A 6,423-nucleotide genomic window follows, 5' to 3' on the forward strand; every position below is an offset into this window, starting at 1 on the left:
ATAACATAATGGTATAATAGTCAGGTCACAAACCTTTGCCCATATAGCCTTGGAACTATCTTTCCGTAATCTAGAACCTGTTAATAGCTAGACTGACTATTTTTGTTTATCAGAAAGGTTTGCTGCAGATAAAAACTGGAATAGTTTGCTTTATTAATGTCCAAATAATGAGAAACAAGCACACTGAACATACAAGTTAAATATATACACTGAAGAGAAAAATTTGAAAACACATCAGATCTCAATGGGGAAAAACGTCATGCTGGATATCTGTACTGATAAGGACTGGGTAATGTGTTAGGAACAAAAAAAATGCTGCATCGTTTGATGGAAATGAAAATTATCAACCTACAGAGGGCTGGATTTAAAGACACCCCAAAAATCAAAGTAAAAAAATGATACAGCAGGCTAGTCCATTTTACTGAAATTTCATTCTGATACCTAATGGCAGTCAGGGTACCATTGTCTAGCCTGTAGAGGTCTGCACATCCCTCCATAGATATGCCTCCCTAGACCATCACTGACCCACCACCAAGCCGGTCATGGTGAACGATGTTACAGGCAGCATAACGTTCTCCGCAGTTTCTCCAGACCGTTTCACATGTGCTCTGGGTGAACCTGCTTTCATCTGTGAAAAGCACAGGGTGCCAGTGGCAGACCTGCCAGTAGAGCTCCACGGTGCCAGGCAGTGAGCACCTCTAAAACCGTTCCTATTTAGGGGGTCATTTCATTGTTGCCCATTGAATGCACCTGTTGTTAATTTTATTAACACCAAAGATATAAGATAAGTGAGGCAGATGTAAGATATATAGTGTGGCAGCTGTAAAAGCATATTTTCTTTATCCTGTTGTGACAGTTTCTAGTTTGGGCTACTAAAGCAATCCACAAGACAAGAAAAATGTGTGATTTATGCTCCTATTTATATCATTAATTATTTATATCGTTAATGAACTTAGTTGTTGTCCCTTCAAGCAGCTGCCTGGCACACATAACTTCTTTCTTGCATCCAGCAGGATCCCCCAAGTGTGTTTCTAGGATATAAAAAGCCTACAGCCCATGGGCCTATGATACATCACGATACAACTGCATGCTCACTGCTTCAGCTCTCTGCCCTTCAGATACAGAAGAGTTTGCCTCCTAAATTAATCACTACAGGTCTTAAACAGCAGCTATCAGTATTAGCATTAAATATTTAGTTACTATTGATTTTTTTAAATCGTCATTTTTATAACTACATTTAATTTGGAAGTGTATATTTTATCTTTGAGTTTATTCAGTTTTTCACAGGAAAGAAAATCTGAAAACGAACATGTTCAGTATTACACAAAGCCTCTGCCCAACTATCAACCCACCCACTAAACCCATCAACCACCACTCAACGGTAGAGAGAAGAGAGGGGGGATCATTTAAATCATATTAATATGATAAATAAGTAAATAATCTAAATAAAGAGGAGCATGGGAGCCCCTTCTAGCAGTACCTCTGTGGTAGTCTGGTTTTCTTCCCCAGTCCAAAGACACGTGATTTCTAGCATGTGAATTGGTGTGTGTGTGTGTGTGTGTGTGTGTGTGGGATTGTGCTCTGATGATGGGTTTGAACCTGTCCAGGGTGTCCCCAGCCTTGTGCCCTAAGAGATCCCCTGAGATCCAGGCTCCCTACAACCATAAGCAGCACAGAAAATGGATGCATAGAAATCTAATTAAAATTTATAAGTAATGATATAATATAGTATAAAAAACCATAAACAATGGAATTTGGAATGTCAAGGGTAGTAATCTTTATGGCATAGTCATTTTCCCCTACTTGCTTGCTCCTGCTCTGCAGCACTTTTTCTTTCTTTTCACTTTTTCTAATCATTTTATATTTTATAATATATGTATGTATTTTATAATGTTAACAGAAAGTGATGGTTTTTCCTCCTTTTAGGGCTATGAATGTTTCTGATTGAGATTCCTTTTGTTTTCAGGAACCCAAGTGATGACTTCCTCTGAGAAATCTCAACTGGTGTCCTCGTTTCTGAGCCAGAAATCGCTGTTCAGATATCAGACTGCACATTCATACTTTATTATCAATGATTGACTTCATCTTTGGTAAAAAAAAAAATGTATGGAGTTTTCCTGACTTTATAAATTATCCATGTTGAATAGTATTACATCTTCATGTCATGGTTTAGATTTGTGGTAGGGATATACGCTTCAGCTTGATTTATTCTTACATTCATTTTGACAGTTCAGACATATTAACAGAAAACTGCCTGTTGGCTGAAATAACATGTACACCAAACAGCCATAAAATTATGACCACCTGCCTAATATTGTGTTGGTCCCTCTTTTGCGCCCAAAACAGCCCTGACCCGTCAAGGCATGGACTCCACTAGATCCCTGAAGGTGTGCTGTGGTATCTGGCACCAAGACATTAGCAGCAGATCCTTTAAGTCCTGTAAGTTTTGAGGTGGGCCCTCCATAGATCAGACTTGTTTGTCCAGCACATCCCACAGATTCTCAATTGGATTGAGATTTAGGGAATTTGGAGGCCAGGCCAACACCTCAAATACACTACAAACTGTGATGCGCTGGCCACCCATGACCCTGTCGCCCTGTGTCCTTGGACCACTTTTGATAGATACTGACCACTGCAGACCGGGAACACCCCACAAGAGCTGCAGTTTTGGAGATGCTCTGATCCAGTCATCTAGGCATCACAATTTGGCTCTTCGTCAAACTCGCTCAAATCCTTACGCTTGCCCATTTTTCCTGCTTCTAACACATCAACTTTGAGGACAAAATGTTCACTTGCTGCCTAATATATCCCACCCACTAACAGGTGCCATGATGAGATCATCAGTGTTATTCATTTCACCTGTCAGCGGTCATAATGTTATGGCTGATTGGTGTATTTATTTAACTTCTACTTTCTTTTGATGGTTGAAAGTACAAAAAAAATCTATTTGCTTTTCTTATTTTTTTAAGGTCAAAAGGATGGCTCTTTGTGTGTGTGTGTGTGTGTGTGTGTGTGCCTGTGCACACATGCCAAGGTCTTCAACAATGTGACATAAGTGATTGCTGGGATTCACTTCATTTTCTCATATCAGCACTGAGCGACATCTCCCTCTGCTCTTTGGCTCAGCGATGCAGCCTGCTGACTGAGCTGCATGTGATCTCCATCAATAGACTGCTGCTGTCCAGCTTGCTACATTATCCCAAAGTGCAGTCTGTGTAAATTATAATGTGCTTTAAAAATAGCTTTATTGTATGAAACAGGGAAATAAGACTGGACAATGACTGGGTCACATCTGTACACCTGCATGCTGCATCACGGGGCCTATGTTAAATTCATTACATCACTGTGCCACCTAGTGGCTAATTAATGCTATTACATCCAGACATGCGACGGTTTCACCTGGAAAATTCTGCGTTCATGCATTCAATTCAAAGGCAAATAAGAAAAATAAATGTAAGGGCTGTTCACCTCAGTTTTTAGGTTTATGTTTGAGAAATTCAAGAAATAAAAATCCCAAACATTTAGCAAGGGGCTAAATGAAAAGCCTACTGCAGTGAATTACACACTTTTTAAATGACTAAAAAAAAAATCAGTACAGTACAATGGGAAATTGTATTATGTAACACCCTTGTTCGTTACTGAAGATTAAATATGTTCCTATAACTGGAAATAGATGTATATTCTTTCATGATTTGTAAATAAATGTGTGCAACCGTTCAGCTTCAGAGCCTGTCCATGATGAATTTCATTTAGAATAAAAACGCATTAATACTGTGTAAGTTTCGCAAAGGACACTGGGATATTTAGCTACTGACACTTTTCTTTATAACTTCATATAAACAGCATCTATACTGTACGTTTCGATGCAGGACGTCGTGTGTGACGTAACAGAACCGGATTAGAACTTCATACGTGTGCAAATGATTCTAATTCCATGACAACCAGTCTCTAAGCATTTATGTGACTGAAGACTCAGTGTCTACACACAATACAATGGAGAAAAAAATACTGAACAACCCTGCTGTTCATATGCCCCATCATGAGAGAGGAAACTCCTTTAAAGGTGATGACAGCTACCTGCCTGATGGGGAGACCATCTTTTTTCCTGGCCCTCTGATGAGGTACTTTTTTCTCCTCTGAGAACACACACACACACACACACACACACACAGTGAGCATTCAGCAGTAATGTTCGTTATACATTTATAATCACACTCTCCGTGTCACCCAAATGAGGATGAGGTTCCCTTTTAAGTCTGGTTCCTCTCAAAGTTTCTTCCTTTTACTATCTAGTGGAGTTTTTCCTTGCCACAGTCGTCTCAGGCTTGCTCATTAGGGATGATTTTGTCCAACATTATTCTGAGACTTTTGTATTATGTTTCTTATGTCTCGTAAAGCTGCTTTGAGACAATGTCCAAATGTCCAATGTCAAAGTGTATGTGTAGTAATCCATATCCATCTATTACAGGAAAACGATCAAGAGGGAGGACGTGTTGCGTTTTAACCAGAAGAAATCCCAGGAGTGCCTACAACATGTAGATGAACCTGACCAGAAGGAGGCCTATTTCTTCTGGAAGCTTATGGAGCTGCGTTGCAGTGAAAAGGAAGTAAGTGTTGACTGTGTGTTGACTGTTACAGCAAAAATATTCATGATAAAAGCAGCGTGAGATTTAATCTGCAAATAAGCAAAATTTGTCAGAATGAATAAATATACTGTGCCTAGAGTGGCTATGGAAGTTAAAGATGTTTCTTCTACAGGAAGCACTGCTGTCTGACGTCGCTACGCTCCTGTTCAAGAGCTACAGTCTTCTGAGGAAAAGGGTATCATTTTGTTTTTAATGACTTTTTTTATTCTTGTAATATTTAATGTTATATAAACTGCACCTTTATTTATTAATACATCAGCATCGCTGTGTGTCTGTTTTGTATACTGTCATTGTGTTATGTATTTTTGTGTTGTTTTTGTTTTATTTTATGCTGTCTAATGTGCCAATTCCTGCTACAGCTAGGGGTTAACAACAAAGATAGCTGGTGTCTTCCTCTGGCGAAGCTTTTGTGCTCTGCCGTCCCAGACGACGAGATATTGGATGCTGTGGTTCAAATGGGAAAGGACCTTGGTATGGATAACATAAACAATATTTTAGGAACTTCACATGTTGTAATTAAATCATGAACTCTGGACTGTTGAATAGAACCAAATCCTTACATGCATGTTTGGTCTTTCATCTGCAGACTCCAAAGGACTGACCTATGCCACACATCTCTGTTACATGGCTGCAATGAAGGAGCTGGCGATTTTACCGGGATCCAGCTTTGAGCTCATTGGCTGTGATGGGTATTGGTTGTGTGTTTGTGTGAGAGCACATGTGTTTGATTATTTTTCCGACTTGCTACTGAGACCCTTTTCTCTTTGTACAGTTTGCCAGTCAGCCAGTCAGCCATTAGGGAATCGATTGAACGAACCGAGGTGTACGAATACGTATGCTCGTTGACCACAGGACTTCCCCACCCAAACTTCCAGGTTAGACTTTCTCATTTGATTTATTTTTATATTCTTTTTACCTCTATCAAATTTAAGCATGAACATTTTGCTAAGATGGAATTACTGTTTTAGATCTTCAAGTGCTACCACGCCAGCAGGCTAGCTGACCTCGGCCTTTTCGACCAAGCCTTTGAGTACTGCAAGACCATCGCTACAGCAATTGCTAAGTTTCCACAAGAAATCACCAAGACCACAATGGAAATGACCATTGCGGTAAATACAACTAGCAATATTTGTAAAATAGTTCCGAGGTTTTATATGCAAAGTATTTAGTCAATTTACTTTCCCTGTCTGTCGTATAGCTGTCTGAGAGGCTAAATCAAGGGATGGAAAATGAACCAAAGTGGCTGCTAAAACTTCGTCAATTGTACGAGGACGGAGAATTTAAGATGAAGAACTCAGAAGTTGGCTTTGTGACTAGTGAGATGTTCACTTTCCTGCATCCACATCAGGAAAGCCACATTACACCATGGGGTATGTTCATCCACCTTTTTGGCAAAAACTGAACTTTAAGAATCATAAAGCAAAGAATTTACAGTAATGATTAAAAGTACAGTAAAGATTTGAAGCACATGTCTGTCATATCTTTAACACATTACACTGGGCCAAAACATGTAAAGGTTTATTAAAAGGATTGAATGTAATATGGTCATATTTACATAAAGTGTACATTAGTATTTGGGTAAGAGACAGAAGAGATCTGAGCTTAAGAAGCTGAAAAGATGATTTCAGATTGACTTTTCAAAGCTAAGGCAAAGTTAAGAGACATTAAATATGCAGAGTGTGTGAAATGTGTAAGCTGTACATTTTGTCTTGAGAGTTCTCTTGTTAGAACATAGTGGGTGGAAATTATGTTTTAGCATGTATTCATCTAAAAGGTG

Source organism: Hemibagrus wyckioides, linkage group LG10, assembly GCF_019097595.1.
Source record: "Hemibagrus wyckioides isolate EC202008001 linkage group LG10, SWU_Hwy_1.0, whole genome shotgun sequence".
NCBI classification, from domain to species: Eukaryota; Metazoa; Chordata; class Actinopteri; order Siluriformes; family Bagridae; genus Hemibagrus; species Hemibagrus wyckioides.